Here is a 19,408-nt window from a genome sequence, read left to right as displayed (position 1 = left end):
CAGTTGTGTGGTTCGAGTCGTGTTGTAGACCGTGTTAGTTTTCGTTGTGTTTGTGTGCCTTACTGTAAAGAATTCTTAACCCTGGGTACATAACATTGTGTTCTATCTTCTTCCAAACGCGGATTCACTTACGTGCTTACTGTTTTTGCGCTGTTTCAAAATTGTTCAAATGGCTCTGAGCACTATGGGACTTAACATCTGAGGTCATCAGTCCCCTAGAACTTAGAACTACTTAAACCTAACTAACCTAAGGACATCACACACATCCATGTCCGAGGCAGGATTCGAACCTGCGACCGTAGCGGTCGCGCGGTTCCAGACTGAAGGGCCTAGAATCGCTCGGCCACAACGACTGGCCGCTGTTTCTAGGTACAACTTGTGAGGTACATTTACATTTTCTCTCTTCCACCCCAGCCGGCCGAAGTGGCCGTGCGGTTAAAGGCGCTGCAGTCTGGAACCGCAAGACCGCTACGGTCGCAGGTTCGAATCCTGCCTCGGGCATGGATGTTTGTGATGTCCTTAGGTTAGTTAGGTTTAACTAGTTCTAAGTTCTAGGGGACTAATGACCTTAGCAGTTGAGTCCCATAGTGCTCAGAGCCATTTGAACCATCTTCCACCCCTTTTTAGCAATGGAAGCGTACTACTCGCCAAGTGAAATGGCGGATATGATATTGTGCTATGGTTTAGTAAATGGACGTAGTCTACGAGCCCGTGCACTCTGCGCTGCAAAATATCCACAGGGCAGAGTGTGCTTTGATAAGCTGTTCGGCAGACTTTTCCAGCGTCTGAAGGACACACGCAGCACCTCCGAACACTGACAGTGGAAGGCCCCACATAGTCCGCACGCCTGATATGGAGGAGCGTGTGCTGCGTTCGGTGGAAGAAAGGCTTGGGTCCAGTGTGCGGCTATTAGCAACAGTAGAAGGTGTGTCTCACTCTGCCGCCCGCATCTCGTGGTCGTGCGGTAGCGTTCTCGCTTCCCACGCCCGGGTTCCCGGGTTCGATTCCCGGCGGGGTCAGGGATTTTCTCTGCCTCGTGATGGCTGGGTGTTGTGTGCTGTCCTTAGGTTAGTTAGGTTTAAGTAGTTCTAAGTTCTAGGGGACTGATGACCATAGATGTTAAGTCCCATAGTGCTCAGAGCCTCACTCTGCCGGCAGGGGTGGCCGAGCGGTTGTAGGCGTTTCAGTCTGGAACCGCTCGACATCTACAGTCGCAGGTTCGAATCCTGCCTCGGGCATGGATGTGTGTGATGTCCTTAGGTTAGTTAGGTTTAAGTAGTTCTAAGTTCTAGGGGACTGATGACCTCAGGTGCTAAGTCCCATAGTGTTCAGAGCCATTTGAACCATTTGTCTCACTCTATTATCCGGGGCTACTTCTTGAACAAATGCGGTACCCATACCATCTACACCGCGTTCACGCCCTAAGGCCTCAGGATCATATTGGCAGACGGTTGTTCTTTCAATGGCTGTTGCAGAAGTGTACCGCAGATCCACTGTTCACGTCCACGATTTTATTTACCGGTGAGAAATAGTTCGCAAGAGGTGGTGTTGTAAATTTCCATAATCAGTATGCATAGGCAGATGTAAATCGCCAAACAATTCGGGAATGAGGACATCAACAGCAGTTCTCAATCAACATATAGGCCTACTTGGTGATAGATTTATAGGGCTCTGCGTGTTACCACAAAGGTTAAATGTGGCGCATTATCCAGACTTTCTCATTAATGTATTACCTAAGTTATCTCGCCAACGGCCTTGCCGCAGTGGTAACACCGGTTCCCGTCAGATCACCGAAGTTAAGCGCTGTCGGACTGGGTTGGCACTTGGCTGGGAGCCATCCAGCCTGCCGAGCGCTGTTGGCAAGCGGGATGCACTCAGCCCTTGTGAGGCAAACTGAGAAGCTACTTGATAGAGAAGTAGCGGCTCCGTCTCGGAAAATTGAAGTACGGCCGGGAGAGGGGTGTGCGACCACATGACCCTCCATATCCGCATCCAGTTACGCCTATGGGTTGAGGATGACACGGCGGCCGGTCGGTACCGTTGGGCCATGGCCTGTTTGGGAGGAGTTTACCTTGCTGGAAGCTGTGCCACTGCAGCAACGAATACAAATGTGATTCATGCATGATGGTGCACCAGCACGCTTTCGTCACAGCGTGCAGGAACGTCTGACACAGGTATTTCAGGGCTGCTGGATTAGTCGTGGTGGTGGTTGGTGGTGGATGAGGGGCGGGGGGGGGGGGGGGAGAGGGTGCACTCCTTGCTCGTTCCCCGCACCTCAGTCCCCTAGACTTTTGGTTATGGATCGCTTGAAGGAATTGACTCCGCCACGCCAATCAACAACGTGCGGACACAACAGGGTTGCGTTTTCAATGCGTGCCAGCAACTACAGCCGGGTGTACTTCAACGGGTGAGTCATTCATTGCGCCGGAGGCCGGAGAGGTGCATTGTGGTGAGTGGAAGCCACGTTGAACACCTCCTGTAAACACGAGTTTATCGCAGCAAGCATGTTGATTGGGCTTATTTTTCTTGTTTCGATGAGCACTGACACCTCTCAAAGTATTCGACACTGTTTTTTAAACACCCCGTTTTTCTTCGATCAGCCCAGAGACGATTCCCTTCTCCAACCGAATTAGTGCTCCCCCTGTGGCGACCGAGACGTGGCCGGGACGTTAAACTCTTAGCACTGCGTCTTTACGACACTCGTTTTTGAGCAGCCGGCAGCAGGGCCGGTAGGCGCCCGCCGGAATCCACGTGGGGTGAAGCGATGCGACGCGCTGATGGGAAGAGGCACGGCGCGGTGCGGCTCTCCGCGCGAGCTCAACCGTTGGCCGCCCTCTGGGAAATAACGCCGGCGCAGGGAGGAGAGGCACAAAGGCATTTATGATGGCGTGCTCTCCGCCCTGCTCCCCTACCCCCTGCCAGTAATTACTCAGTCGATACCACCGGGTTTTATTCCACGCGAGCCCTCAGCAAGCCACCGCTCTCCGCGTCGCACCGCCTAATGGATGGAAACACCACCTCTCTCTCTCTCTCTCTCTCTCTCTCTCTCTCTATCTCACACACACGCACACACACACACAAACGCCTTCACCACTGCGCCTTGTCTGTGAAAGAGTCTTTGCGGAACTCTGCCCGTTATTATACGTCCACACAGAGCGTAGGTAAGGCCACAAAATACGGCTCACATCTCCGCGACACCGGTTGTAATTACAAGCAAAGTTATAAAAATAATACCACTCCTGTAAAAAGAAAAAAAAATACACAACGAAGAATGGATTAACGTTATCGATCCGTTGCGGACAGTATCGTAAGAGGTCGAGCAAAAGTTCACATGGTGTGTGAAATCGGCAGTGGGATTTTCAGATTTTCATCTAAATCTACATACGTATTTATACAGCGAACCTCTATTTTGGCTGTTACTTAATATACAGTTAAGACTAGGCAGCTGGGTTCGATCTGTATGAATTTCAGTAAAGTCCTCAGAGAAGAGGCACAGGGAAAAATCCGCAATCTCATATGCAGTGACTTAATTAGGTTGAGGAATTAGAGCAATCTTCGATGTGAAACGGTTTTTGCAGATCTTGGTTATTGCGCTTTTATTCAAGTAAGTGCTTAAAGTGATATATACGGGTATCTCTTTCTATCTTCAGAATAATTCTAACGTATTTATGTACCTACAGGGTGTTTCACAATTCATGTTACAGGCTTCTAGTGATTGTGAAGTAGGGCCTCCGCGAGCACACAGAGGCCGGTCGCTGTGGCCGAGCGGTTCTAGGCGCTTCAGTCCAGAACCACACGATCTTACAACGTGTCTCACATGGGCAGCCATGTGTGTACCTCTAACGAACCGCTGTCTCGCAATAACGCTTAGATGCAGAGCCACCACTTCATGGCACAAATTTGAAAATTGAACGCAACGGATTTTAACGCAAGTGTCTGTCAAATGTAGTCCTGTGTAGGGAAACTGAGGATGACTCAATGCATTTCTTACTGCAAGACTAATCCTATTATCTTCCACATCAGTAACAAAATAACCAAAGTTATGACACGATGCTGTGGACTTGAATGATAGATTGCCTAATATTCTGTAGGGCGCCCACGAGTCGCAGCGGCCGAGCGGTTCTAGGCGCTTCAGTCCGGAACCACGCGGCTACTACGGTAGCAGGTTCGAATCCTGCCTCGGTAATGGGTGTGTGTGATGTCCTTAGGTTAGTTAGGTTTACGTAGTTCTAACTCTAGGGGACTGATGACCTCAGATGTTAGGTCCCATACTGCTTAGAGCACGCAGAAGTGCCGCAACACGGCGTGACATGGACTCGACTAATGTCCGCCGTAGTGTTGGAGGGAACTGACACCATGAATCCTGAAGGGCTGCCGAAAATCCGTAAGAGTACGAGGGCATGCCCAGCACTGACGCCTGCAGCTGTTTGCGGAAGGATTGCGCTTCTTTCACGTTGAACGATTCTCTTCAGTCGTTCGTTGGTCCCGTTCTTGCAGGATCTTTTTCCGTCCGCGGCGATGTCGGAGATTTGATGTTTTACCAGATTGCTGATATTCATGGTACACTCGTGAAATGGTCGTACGGGAAAAACCACACTTCATCGCTACTTTGGAGATGCTGTGTCCCATCGCTCGTCCTCCGACTATAACACCACGTTCAAACTCACTTAAATCTTGATAACCTGCCATTGTAGCAGTAGTAACCGATCTAACAACTGCGCCGGACATTTGTTGTCTTATATAGGCGTTTCCGACCGCAGCGCCGTATTCTGCCTGTTTACACATCTCTGTATTTGAATACGCATGCGTATATCAGTTTCTTTGGTGCTTCAGTGCAATACATCATAGACGTAAAGGAAAATGATGTGACCATTAGTTGACAAAGTCCAATTAAGGGTGATCAGTATACTCTAATTGTAATACGAACGAATGACAATGATTGTGAACTGAAAACGGAAACAAACTACTACAACATACTTAAATGAGACAACAAGTGCTGCTGTTGTGGGCGTGCGGTAGAGTAAGAGAATTCATTGGTAGAATTTTGGGAAGATGTGATTCATCTGTAAAGGAGACCGCCTATAAAACACTAATACGACCAATTCTTCAGTACTGCTCGAGCATTTGGGATCCCTACCAGGTCGGATTGAGGGAGAACATAGAAGCAATTCAGAGGCGGGCTGCTGTATTTGTTACTGGTAGGTTTGATCATCACGCGAGTGTTACGGAAATGCTTCAGGAACTCGGGTGGGAGTCTCTAGAGGAAAGGAGGCGTTCTTTTCATGAATCGCTACTGAGGAAATTTAGAGAACCAGCACTTAAGGCTGCTGCAGTACAATTCTACTGCCGCCAACTTACATTTCGCGGAAAGATCACAAATATAGGATAAAAGAGATTAGGGCTCGTACAGAGGCATATAGGCAGTCATTTTTCCCTCGTTCTGTTTGGGAGTGGAACAGAGAGAGAAGATGCTAGTTGCGGTACGAGGTACCCTCCGCCACGCACCGTATGGTGGACTACGGAGTATGTATGTAGATGTAGATGTAGATGAATTCACTCTAAAGAGTCATAGCACCGGCGATGCAAAATGTTCACCGTACAACTATAGAAAACTCGAGTTGTAATTTGCAGTGCGCCTCGTTCTCGAGTTAGAGGGTGCACCTCCATCACCTCTTCTCAGTCGGATTCATCCCAGACTCCAAGTCCAAAAACCAAATCTCCTCCGTGGAGCATGACCGAATCTCGTCCGCACTCCTCCACTGTTTGCCACCAAAACTCTGCCCCTCACACTATGTGCCAGACCGTGGAAAAGCTCCGCGTTGAGTTTCCGCGCCGGCCGTTGTGGCCGAGAGGTTCTAGGCGCTTCAGTCTGAAACGTCACGACCGCTACGGTTCGAATCATGCATCGGGCATGGATGTGTGTTATTGCCTTAGGTTAGTTAGGTTTAAGTAGTTCTAAGTTCTGGGGGACTGATGACCTCAGAAGTTAAGTCCCATAGTGCTCAAAGCCGTTTGAACCATTTTTTGAGTTTTCTCCAGAATACTCAAACCGCCGACTGAAAACTCGGAAAACACTCCTATGCCAATTGCGCATCAATTCGTGTAACGTACAGCCTCTCACCATAAGACAGGAAAAAATTGTTCCTCCAATCCCAGCACACCGTAAGGTATCCGCTATGAGAATTTCTGACGTCACGGTCAGTGGTTCAATCAAAACACTGTTAATTTCCTTTCACGGGAAATCGTTCGGTTCGGAGTGTCTACATGACCTGGGAAAAATGCCGCAGCATTCTTGCCATCAGCAGTTCTTCCGCCCAACCGTAGCGGAAGCGGGAAATACTATGAGTCCTCTCCCCCTTCCCCCCTCTCCTTTCTCCCTCCCACCCCGCATTTGCCATAACGGTGGCATGTGCTTCGCTTTGGCTGGGGACAATAATTGCTGCTTTCATTCCTATGTAACTGTGTGAAGAAGTTGTGAGAACAGTTTTTCTTTCTTTGTCTATAAGGACAACGCACCGAGGCCTCTTTCCCCGGCTCTTCACTGTCAGTGGCCAGTGACCGCCCACGCCTTCGGCCGCATCCTCTGTGGCGGTTTCTTAGAACTGGCATCATTAAGCCTCCCCTGCCGCAGCTATGGCTGCCCGACCAAGACAAGTGCTCGACTCATCAACCTCAGGTAACTGCATGCATCTGGTTAATGCATCTGGTTACGATTGAATTCAGCCATACAACTAATGTCAAATGGTTCAAATTGCTCTGAGCACTATGGGACTTAATATCTGAGGTCATCAGTCCCCTAGAACTTAGAACTACTTAAACCTAACCAACCTAAGGACATCACACACATCCATTCCCGAGGCAGGATTCGAACCTGCGACAGTAGCAGTCGCGTTGTTCCGGACTGAAGCGCCTAGAACCGCTCGGCCACCGCGGCCAGCAACTAATGTAACTCCCTATAATAATCTCAATGACCATAGAGCATGTGACTATCAGTTCGATTGAGTAAATAAAATGGAAGAAAGGCGCGATGAAAGAATCTGTAATCTTTCAGTCTAATAAGGAACCCATATCCGGAAATGTACAGTCTGTATACAAAATGTTTGAAGATCGTATCATTTTCAAAACTCCTGCTTCATGCTTCGGTATATAATGGTAGAGTTGCACAACACGTGTACCGAGAACACAAGAGTCTATCACATATCGTTTTCGTCTGACTCCAACAATTTCTTCTACATCTACATCTACATTTATACTCCGCAAGCCACCCAACGGCGTGTGGCGGAGGGCACCTTACGTGCCACTGTCATTACCTCCCTTTCCTGTTCCAGTCGCGTATGGTTCGCGGGAAGAACGACTGTCTGAAAGCCTCCGTGCGCGCTCTAATCTCTCTAATTTTACATTCGTGATATCCTCGGGAGGTATAAGTAGGGGGAAGCAATATATTCGATACCTCATCCAGAAACGCACCCTCTCGAAACCTGGCGAGCAAACTACACCGCGATGCAGAGCGCCTCTCTTGCAGAGTCTGCCACTTGAGTTTGTTAAACATCTCCGTAACGCTATCACGGTTACCAAATAACCCTGTGACGAAACGCGCCGCTCTTCTTTGGATCTTCTCTATCTCCTCCGTCAACCCGATCTGGTACGGATCCCACACTGATGAGCAATACTCAAGTATAGGTCGAACGAGTGTTTTGTAAGCCACCTCCTTTGTTGATGGACTACATTTTCTAAGGACTCTCCCAATGAATCTCAACCTGGTACCCGCCGTACCAACAATTAATTTTAGATGATCATTCCATTTCAAATCGTTCCGCACGCATACTCCCAGATATTTTACAGAAGTAACTGCTACCAGTGTTTGTTCCGTTATCATATAATCATACAATAAAGGATCCTTCTTTCTATGTATTCGCAATACATTACATTTGTCTATGGTAAGGGTCAGTTGCCACTCCCTGCACCAAGTGCCTATCCGCTGCAGATCTTCCTGCATTTCGCTACAATTTTCTAATGCTGCAACTTCTCTGTATACTACAGCATCATCCGCGAAAAGCCGCATGGAACTTCCGATACTATCTACTAGGTCATTTATATATATTGTGAAAAGCAATGGTCCCATAACACTCCCCCGTGGCACGCCAGAGGTTACTTTAACGTCTGTAGACGTCTCTCCATTGATAACAACATGCTGTGTTCTGTTTGCTAAAAACTCTTCAATCCAGCCACACAGCTCTTACTTTGTTTATCAGGCGACAGTGCGGAACTGTATCGAACGCCTTCCGGAAGTCAAGAAAAATAGCATCTACCTGGGAGCCTGTATCTAATATTTTCTGTGTCTCATGAACAAATAAAGCGAGTTGGGTCTCACACGATCGCTGTTTCCGGAATCCATGTTGATTCCTACATAGTAGATTCTGGGTTTCCAAAAACGACATGATACTCGAGCAAAAAACATATTCTAAAATTCTACAACAGATCGACGTCAGAGATATAGGTCTATAGTTTTGCGCATCTGCTCGACGACCCTTCTTGAAGACTGGGACTACCTGTGCTCTTTTCCAATCATTTTGAACCTTCCGTCCCTCCAGAGACTTGCGGTACACGGCTGTTAGAAGGGGGGCAAGTTCTTTCGCGTACTCTGTGTAGAATCGAATTGGTATCCCGTCAGGTCCAGTGGACTTTCCTCTGTTTAGTGATTCCAGTTGCTTTTCTATTCCTTGGACACTTATTTCGATGTCAGCCATTTTTTCGTTTGTGCGAGGATTTAGAGAAGGAACTGCAGTGCGGTCTTCCTCTGTGAAACAGCTTTGGAAAAAGGTGTTTAGTATTTCAGCTTTACGCGTGTCATCCTCTGTTTCAATGCCATCATCATCCCGGAGTGTCTGGATATGCTGTTTCGAGGCACTTACTGATTTAACGTAAGACCAGAACTTCCTAGGATTTTCTGTCAAGTCGGTACATAGAATTTTACTTTCGAATTCACTGAACGCTTCACGCATAGCCCTCCTTACGCTAACTTTGACATCGTTTAGCTTCTGTTTGTCTGAGAGGTTTTGGCTGCGTTTAAATTTGGAGTGGAGCTCTCTTTGCCTTCGCAGTAGTTTCCTAACTTTGTTGTTGTACCACGGTGGGTTTTTCCCGTCCCTCACAGTTTTACTCGGCACGTACCTGTCTAAAGCGCGTTTTACGATTGCCTTGAACTTTATCCATAAACACTCAACATTTTCAGTGTCGGAACAGAAATTTTCGTTTTGATCTGTTAGGTAGTCTGAAATCTGCCTTCTATTACTCTTGCTAAACAGATAAACCTTCCTCCTTTTTTTATATATTCCTATTAACTTCCATATTCAGGGATGCTGCAACGGCCTTATGATCACTGATTCCCTGTTCTGCACATACAGAGTCGAAAAGTTCGGGTCTGTTTGTTATCAGTAGGTCCAAGATGTTATCTCCACGAGTCGGTTCTCTGTTTAATTGCTCGAGGTAATTTTCGGATAGTGCACTCAGTATAATGTCACTCGATGCTCTGTCCCTACCACCCGTCCTAAACATCTGAGTGTCCCAGTCTATATCTGGTAAATTGAAATCTCTGCTCCTTACTAGGGGGATTGACAGCGGTGCTTCATGGACGAGCGCCAGAACTTGCGGATCGATTGTATGAAAGCGTGTATCTCAGATACACTTTACGCAACGAACAGCTGCGTCGGCACGTGGAGCAACTCCTGCAGAGCACACAGGTCAGAGCTCGTTGTTTCTGCTGTGTGCGAACCGTAAAGCTGGAGATTTGAAAGGTTTCAAACTTATTTTACTCCAAACAGGACATTTTAGAACATGGGTTCCTTAACAGAACTTTATATACTAAGACCCTCGACAACCCCTAGGAGACTGTATTAGGAGTAGTGAAAGACCCTGTGTGTCCCTTACTTAAAGAGACGAGTAAAAACCACTTAATTCCCTGTAAAACAATAAACTTGTAGCCAAGATCGCAGGAATTCTTTTTATTCCATGATTACCGGTTTCGGCGAAAATAAAGTCGCTATCATCGGATCTAGGGCGGACAGAAAACACTATAAAAGTGGGCATGGATTCCACTTATAAAAACATGTATACATATAAATTTAGTTACGTACCTCAGGACACATACAGGTTACAACATCAAGGCAAACAATGGTGATATTAATAGTTGCCTGTAACACGCAGGTCTTACAACACTATCGTAAGCATCACATAGGCTTCCAAGTGAGATGAAATTATAAATGCTAAGTGTCTCCATCACATACAAGCGCAAGCTAGATACTACGGCAACTCCGGCTCTGTTCTTACACTACAGGCCGCGTCGCGAGATGGCGTTAGCAGAAGAGGCGCCAATGAATGTCACAGATCGCGTCATAACGGGCTCTGCGTGTGTGGTAACACTACGTCATTAGGGCTTGTACATAATTCTAGAGATTACTGTATCGCGTAAACATATACAAACCTTATGAAAGCTGCAGACCTAAACAACTGCACATCTGCCTGGTCACATATAAGACACACTGAAAAGCAAATGCAAATTTCATGAGAACTGCGGAATTACAAAAATGTACATCTGTCTGGTCCTATACGCAATAAGATACGATCATACATAGATATCTTATGGGATCTGCAGGGTTATACACAGCACAGCAGTCTGGTGATACATAAAATCTACCGAGAGTATATACAAATTTTAAGAACATTACGTGGTTACAAAGTGCATACCCGTCTGGTCATATATTAAAAAATATTCCGATAAAATACACATTGCATATGAGCCTATGGGTTTTGGTCTTAATAGAACCACTTAATATGAGAAGTACAACTATGTGGCAGTCTCATGTAAATGATCCACAGTCGTCTAACAAAACCAATATCAAAAAATTATGCCGCCTTATGTCGACTTTATACTTACGTACTCATAAAAGATCCTGTTCTGTGGTGTACGCGGCGATCACCGGACTAAAACCAAGAAAACGTAAAACTAGGGAGGGGGGAGGGGGGTGCCTATCGCCCTAAAACAGGACATTCTCCCCACATTCATAAAAGAACTGACTGCATTCCCATGGTTCACTGTTGCTTCAAAGGGCTCTATAGGACCTCGTCAAAAATACTAAAGAAGTTATGGTCTGCAGATTGGAGTTGATCATTAAGCAGTAAGTTAGGCTATCTTTTTCTTGTTCCTATAAATTTGAATGTTTTCTAGAATGTCAAGCTTTTTTCCTTTGGCGGCCCTATGCAAAATCTCCATGTCTCGGCGTATATCTAACACTGTATGCTTAGATGCCCGCATATGGTCTCCAAATGCAGTCTTATTATGTGCATTTGTGTGTTCTCGAAAACGTGTAAAAAACGACCTTCCCGTTTGCCCGACATAGAACCCTTCTCACTCACCGCATCGTAGTTTATAAACCCCTGTGCTTTTGTATTTGTTGTCAGGGCATACTGATCTCAATCGCCTCTTGCTCTCAGCTGCGCCTATGTAGAAAAACTTCAATCGATTTGATCGCTGAAAGTCTGCTCAGCGTCAGATCAATTCAGCTTGCGTTATTCATATTTTTAGGGTCAGAGTACTTGGCTCACTGATCACCTAGTTAAACTGCCTTTGCCAACCAGGATCCATCCCGTGGAGCATTAAATCACCTGTTAGTTGTTTAGGGTATTCAATCTGTAACTTGTTTAGTATAATTTACGTCTTGTTTGAAAAAATAAATTTTGCCAACATTCTCAGTTACATAGTCCAAACAAGTTACCTTTCATGTTTCCCTAATAAATGAAAGAAAACTCAAAAAATTATTTCTTCTTTCTCTACTTATAGATCAGCGCGTAATCCGCAAGCTGGTCTCACTATTCTCATGGACCAAACCTGTATGGTTTTTAATGGAATTTAATCTACTTCTTGCGAGTGGATTTCTGGTTTAGGTGATAAAGTACGTGAACTACATTTGTTATTACATCTACATCTTTAGCTTCGTTAACAACTATTGCATATTCACAATTAACCTCAGAAGCACTATAAATCTACGTTCGTATAGATGCATAAACTGTCAGCGTGGTATCCGCATCACAAGAGACCTTATTTCGGCTGAATTCAGCTGGGCGATGATGTCACTGCTGCCGATGATTGTAACTAAGGCTATGGCGTCATGGCACACAGTGAAGAGTAGGGCAGACCGCGTGTAGCTGTTTGAGAGCACAACATGTTGTGCAGCTGGGCACTACATTATCACAATTAACATTAGACACATTACTTGCACTCTCGGTTTCAGACACACAGATCGTCTATATTTATATGCAGTTAACGAGGCTAACGCCTGATCCTGTGCTCCACAACATCGCCCAAGGAAAACTCGGAGTACAGATGCCTTCAGATAGAATGATCAGTATAGTTAACACACTGCGCAGACGTTAGTCGCTTGGTAACCTGCACAGAAAATTGTCTAGAATGCCTTTAGTTCTGTATCCTAGGTACTTTGCACATTAAAATACATAGATGGCCATTAAAATTTCAATTCCAGGAAGGGTAGCACATAACGAAATTTTATTTATTGTGCCTATAGAGTACAGTAGAAAGAATTATGCGATTTGGTAGGTGATTTGGGAGTATAAAGTGTACGAAATAAATTTATTGCACATAGCCGACACCTCTGGCAGCAACGCTAACCCAGGCGCGTATCGAGTTGAAAACTCTACCTGCGAGACAGATAAGGCTACGTCATTCCACGCCGCTTCAGTTCTGTCCCATAGTTCAAAGTCGTAGTGGCTGGCGAGTGGTGGCGCCTCAGACTCTCGGCAATCCATGACCAGACGTTTTCAGTGGGCGAAATCACTGGACGAGATGCAAACACCCTCTGTATCATGGCAGATCAGGACAGGACGGAAAACACAAGGTCTCCCGTTTTCTTGTTGAAAGATAACGCAGAATACTTGAACATATTCTCACTTCCAATGTAGCAAATGTTCTTGAGACCGAGAAGCTTATGTCCACGATGCAAGGCGGTTTTAGAAAGCATCGCTAGTGCGAAACTCAGTTTACTCTTTTCTTACATGACATAATGTGAACTACGCATGAAAGGCAAGAGGCAGATTCCATATTTCTAGACTTCCGGAAACAATCTAGCACGGTGCCCCTGTGCAAACTGTTAACGAAAGTACAAGGAAGAGCAAAATATTCCTAGTTATGTGAGTGGCCCGAAGACTTCTTAAGTAATAGAACCATATGTGTTGTCATCGATGGAGAGTGTTCAACAGAGACAAGCGCTCAGGGAAATATGATGGGACCGCTATTACTTTCTATATACGTATGTGACAAGCTGGGCAGCAGTATGCGGTTATTGGCCGATGATCTGTGGTGTATGGGAAGGTGTCGGCATTGAGTGACTGTAGGAGGCATACAAGATGTCTTAGACAAAATTTATAGTTGGTATGAGGAAAAGCAGCTAGCTATGAATGTAGAAAAATGTAAGTTAGTGCGGATGAGTAGGAAATAGAAGCCATACTGTTCGGTTACAGAATTAGTTGTGTCCTGCTTGACACGGTCACGTCGTTTAAATATCTGGGCGTAGCATTGGAACGCGATGTGAAATGGAACGAGCATTTCATGATTGTGGTAGAAAAGGCGAGTGGTCGACTTCGGTTTATTGGGGGAGTTTTAGGTTCAAATGGTTCAAATGACTCTGAGCACTATGGGACTTAACATCTATGGTCATCAGTCCCCTAGAACTTAGAACTACTTAAACCTAACTAACCTAAGGACATCACACAACACCCAGTCATCACGAGGCAGAGAAAATCCCTGACCCCGCCGGGAATCGAACCCGGGAACCCGGGAGTTTTAGGAAAGTGTGGTTCATCTGTAAAGGAAGACCGCATGTAGGACGCTAGTGCGACCTACTCTTGAGTATTTCTCGAGTGTGCGGGATCCGTACCAGGACGGATTAGAGGTAGACGCTGAAGCAATTCAGAGGCGGGATGCTACATTTGTCACTGGGAAGTTCGAACAACACGCAAGTGTGAGGAAGATGGTTCGGGAACTCAAATGAGAATCCTTGGCGGAAAGGAGACATTATTTTCGAGGAACACTGTTGAGAAAATTTAGAGCGCCGGCATTTGAAGCTGACTGTTGGATTCTCCTGCCGCCAACATACATTCCGCGTAAGGACCACGATGATAAGATACGACAAATTAGGGCTCATACCGAGGCGTATAGACAATCGTTTTTCCGTCGCTCTTTCTGCGAGTAGAACAGGGAAGGATGCGTTTAATAGTGGTACAGGGTACCCTCCGTCACGCACGGTACGGTGGCTTGCGGAGTATGTACACTTATTAGCCACATTATGACCACCGATCTACTATCAATATAGACCCGTCCAGGCGACAGCAGCGTCTCCTGGCGAGGAATGACTGTTTGTCAGACACAAGCACGGTGCGTGTAATATCAGTAAGCGTGCTGACCGTATGTAGAATGGGGAAGTCGCGCGATCTATCTGAGTGTGACCGAGGGCAGATTGTGATGTCCCGGAGGCTCGGCACGAGCATTTCGGAAACTTCACGATTTGTCTTTCGTGCTGAGTTGAGTGTTTTCAACATGTGGCAAAACGGAGGTGAAACCACGTCCAGACGTCGTAGGGTTGGGCTGCCACCTTCATTACAGATGTCGGGTGTCGTAGGCTGCACAGCTGGTAAAACAGGACAGGTGACGAACTGTGCAGGCACTAACATCAGACTTTAATGCTGGGCAGGGAACAAATGTTTGAATCCACAGTGCACTGAACGCTCTTAATGATGGGCCTCCTCCGGCCGGAGTGGCCGAGCGGTTCTAGGCGCTACAGTCTGGAACCGCGTGACTGCTACGGTCGCAGGTTCGATCCTGCCTCGGGCATGAACGTGTGTGATGTCCTTACGTTAGTTAGGTTTAAGTAGTTCTAAGTACTAGGAGACTGATGACCTCAGAAGTTAAGTCCCATAGTGCTCAGAGCCATTTGAACCATTTTGATGGGCCTCCGCAGCCGACGACCCACGTATGTTCCAATGTTAAAAGTACGACATCGGCAACTACGACCGAAATGGGAACGGTACCATCGGTACTGGATGTTTTCGCAGTGGCAAAGCGTTGCATGGTTTGATGAATCCCGAACCTACTTCATCATGCCGATGGCCCGGTGTGAATTCGTCGTCTTCCAGGGGAACAGACCTTTGACACCTGTACTGCGGGACGGAGACAAACTGGTGGCAGCTCCATTGCGCTCTGGGGGAGCGTTCACGTGGGCACCCATGGGTCCAGCGGAGCTCGTGCAAAGCACTATGACGGCCCAGGAGTATCGCACACTAGTTGCAGATCACACACATCCCTTCACGACGATCGTGTTTTCCGACGGCAGTGGCGTTTACCAACAAGGTAATACGCTGTGTCACAAGGCGGAGTGTGATGGAGTGGTTCGAGGAGCAGAGTGGCGAGTTCCAGCTGATGTTCTGGCCTCCTAGCTCGCTAGATTTGAACTCGAGCGAACACATCTGGGAGGTGATTGAACTTGGCGTCATAGCTCATCGCCCTCCTTCCCGGAATTAACGGGAATTAGGTGAGCGGTATGTGCAAATATGATGATGCCAGCTACCTCCATCGACCTACCAAGGCCTCATTGCTTCCACGCTATGAAGCGTCGCTGCTGTTATCCGTGCCAAAGGTGGTCATACCGGCTATGAGGTAGGTGTTCATAATGTTCTGGCTGATCTGTGTATCTAGATGAAGATGCAGAATGCCAGGAGACTTCAAAGAAATGGGACAGCGACTGGCGTTAAAACGTCAAAATGCGACGCCTCCTTTCCATATTACCGGCTATGTGATCCAGAGATGATCGTGTTGTATAGCCAACTATCGCACCAGGAGCTGTGTCCTTATGACGATGACAGATGCAATCGGTAACGTTCGTTTTTTTCCGAGCCTCAAATGGTTCAAACGGCTCTGAGCACTATGGGACTTAACATCTGAGGTCATCAGTCCCCTAGAACTTAGAACTACTCAAGCCTAACGAACCTAAGGACATCACACACATCCATGCCCGAGGCGGGGTTCGATCCTGCGACCGTAGCAGTCGCGCAGTTCCAGACTGTAGCGCCTAGAACTGCTCGGCCACCCCGGCCGGCTCCGAGCCTCCACACACGGATTCGTCCATCGTGATGCTGCATGCAGAGCCTGGACGCCTCTGCAAAGACGATGTGGAGCCACTTCTGTGTCCACTACTGGTGTTACATGCATCACTGTCGGCGTCTCTGGAACAGAGTGGAGGGAAGCTGCAACAGGGATTGCTGTACTGACAGTCCACGGTGTTCCGTATGTTCTGGCTCTATCCGTGTGGATGCTGACCTTATTTCCTAACCCAAGATATACAGGGTTGAAAGCAGTCTGCTACAGACACATTTCGTGATACGTATTCATACGCTTGTCGATTGGCACTTGCACGTCTCAAAGAACTTCTAGTCACTCTTCCGTCTGCTAAAGTAGCTTTATTGGTTGGGAACCGCAATGGCATGTCTTAATGAGGTTGCTTAAAATCCGAGATTAGCCAGCCAGGGTATTGCTTCTCGTGGAGAATCAACAAGATCCCTATGGCTTGTGGACGAAGGAACACTCCTCGCTTTCGCTGCTGTGAACACGTGCTGCTTTCCTGCATGCTACTGGATGGACGTGCCGAAACGTTTCATACAAAATCTTTGTCTTGTGATATTGAAATGAGCACTCGGAAGTGACTACGTTAAGGATTACGATGAGATGATCGCTGGCTTGCGTCGCCTTTGTGTAACAATACGTTACATGTTTTTACAGATTAATTTACGCTACATACTTTGCAATTGTATTTCACGCAAACAAGTTTAGTGCTTTGTTCGTTTTTACAACTTTGTTTGAGCGCATGGTAATCAACATCCACTTTCTTTCGCTCATTCAAGTGTGGGAAATCCTTATCTCATTGTGTTTCCATTCATTAAACAATATTGTGGTGGTTAATGCGAATAGAGGATTATTTTTCTTCTATTTTAAAAATATGGTCGTACAAAAGAACGTGGTCCGACGAAGATCACTTCCGTGTACGACATTCTACTAATTTCCTACATGCTTGTTCAGAATTCGTATAACTGGCGACTCTTATATTGTTATTTTTCACTCCTCTGATCTTTATCCAGAGTGTCATGTGTGTACACTTAAGATTGGTTGGTTTGTGGGATTTAAGGGACAGACTGCTACGGTCATCGGTCCCTACACTTAAGAACTTCGCTCACGAGAGAGTTATGTTCGGCTTGACTATATGTAGAGACGAGAGAGAAAAAATTGACTTCGCCATTGATGATGCTTTCTTATCTTTAAACGAAAGTTTCAGTTATCAGGCAAGTGTGTGTAGCAGTGGAGCTTCAAGGCACTTGTTTGCCGGGACGAAGACGTCGATATTTGGATGCCATACAATCTAATTTTAGGTTATTAGGTGTTATAGGATACAGTAATAAGTCCATTTACATTGCACGAATCACTCCTACAACGTGTCATTCATTAACATAGATAGGGAGTAGCTACATGAGATCTGTTGTACAGATTATGGTTTCAGATTAAGTTGGGCTACCTTATGTTTAATCCTCCTTTCATTATTCCGTTGGATTATGAGAGAGTTTCGGTCAGCACAGCGTACAACGTATGTTTAATTAGACAGCATTTTCTTCGCCTACGGGTCATATTTCATACGGGGATGCTTTCAGGGTATTAAAATCAGAGTCGAGGGAAGCCACAAAAACGACGCACCATGAAGGAGCTATCCGCGTAGGACAGGAATCGTTACATGTGATGTACATGTACAGACGGAAAAATGATTACAGTTTCAGAAAAAAACTGGCTGATTTGTTAAGAAGAAAGAGTTTCACTAATTGAGCAAGTCAATAACGCATTGTCCACATATGGCCTTATGCAAGCAGTTATTCAGCTTGACAGCAACTGATAAAGTTGTTGGATATCCTCCTGAGGGATAAGGTGCCAAATTCTGTCCAATGGGGCGTTAGGTCGTCAAAATCTCGAGCTGATTGGAAGACCTGGCCATAATGCTCCAAACGTTCTCAATTGGGGAGAGAGCCGTCTACTTCGTAGGCCAAGGCGATTTCTGGCGAGCACGACGTCGGACACTAGAAACTCTAGTCACATGTGTGCTGGCATTATCTTTCTGAAATGTAAGCCCCGGACTGATTGCCATGAAGAGCAAAAAAGCAGGGCGTAGAGTACGATCGAGTAGCCGTTGGCTGTAAGGCTGCCGCGGATGACAAACAAAGGGGTTCTGCTATGAAATGAAATGCAACTCGACACTGTCAGTTTTGGTTGTCGGGCCAAATGGCGGACGACGGCCAGGTTGGTATCCCACCAGTATGCGGCTTGTCCCGAGACACGTATTCGGCCTGGAATCTCATTGACTGGAGTAGAACTGTCTCCAGTGCTGAGTCCCGCTTCGAAATGAGCCAGATGACCAGCAAAGGCGTGCATGGAGGCGTCCCGGACAGGTATACTAACCTGGCTATCACACGCGTTCGGCCCGACAACCGGGAGTGATGGTTTGGGGTGCTACTGGAGCTCTTTGTCTTGAATAAATCACGCAATTTTTCTACCGAGCGAGGTGGCGGGATGGTTAGCACACTGGACTCGAATTCGGAAGGACGAAGGTTCAAACCCGCGTCCGGCCATCCTAATTTAGGTTTTCCGTGGTTTCCCAAATTCGCTTCAGGCAAATGGCGGCATGGTTCCTTTTAAGTGGGGTAGGACGTCAAACGGGGCAACATGGAGCAGGAGAGGCACCACAGGACATTTTAGCTTCCACTGTCTATACTTTTACAAACAAGTTCATAAGTCCGCAGCTCGTGGTCGTGCGGTAGCGTTCTCGCTTCCCACGCCCGGGTTCCCGGGTTCGATTCCCGGCGGGGTCAGGGATTTTCTCTGCCTCGTGATGGCTGGGTGTTGTGTGCTGTCCTTAGGTTAGTTAGGTTTAAGTAGTTCTAAGTTCTAGGGGACCGATGACCATAGATGTTAAGTCCCATAGTGCTCAGAGCCATTTTGAACAAGTTCATAAAACTTTGTCAGCATGACCAGAAAGGATTCAGGATTCACACTCTTGGCAGTGGTAGTTCAAAAACGTAACAATTTTGGTTTTTTTGTGTTTGAAATTTCGTCATTTTTTCACTTACTATTGGCTGCATTTGTTACTATAGGTACACTTTTCTTCATAAATAGGAGAGATTATTCGACGAATTTTGCACAGCATACAAACCATACTTACAGGGGTATGAAACTCTAGAATTTCTTTTGTTTACGAAAAAATGAATCAGCTGTTGCATTTTTAACTTCGTGTTTAGAAAAAACTCAAATTCT

Source organism: Schistocerca serialis, chromosome 4 (genome assembly GCF_023864345.2).
Source record: "Schistocerca serialis cubense isolate TAMUIC-IGC-003099 chromosome 4, iqSchSeri2.2, whole genome shotgun sequence".
NCBI lineage: Eukaryota > Metazoa > Arthropoda > Insecta > Orthoptera > Acrididae > Schistocerca > Schistocerca serialis.
Note: the sequence above shows the minus strand (reverse complement) of the source record.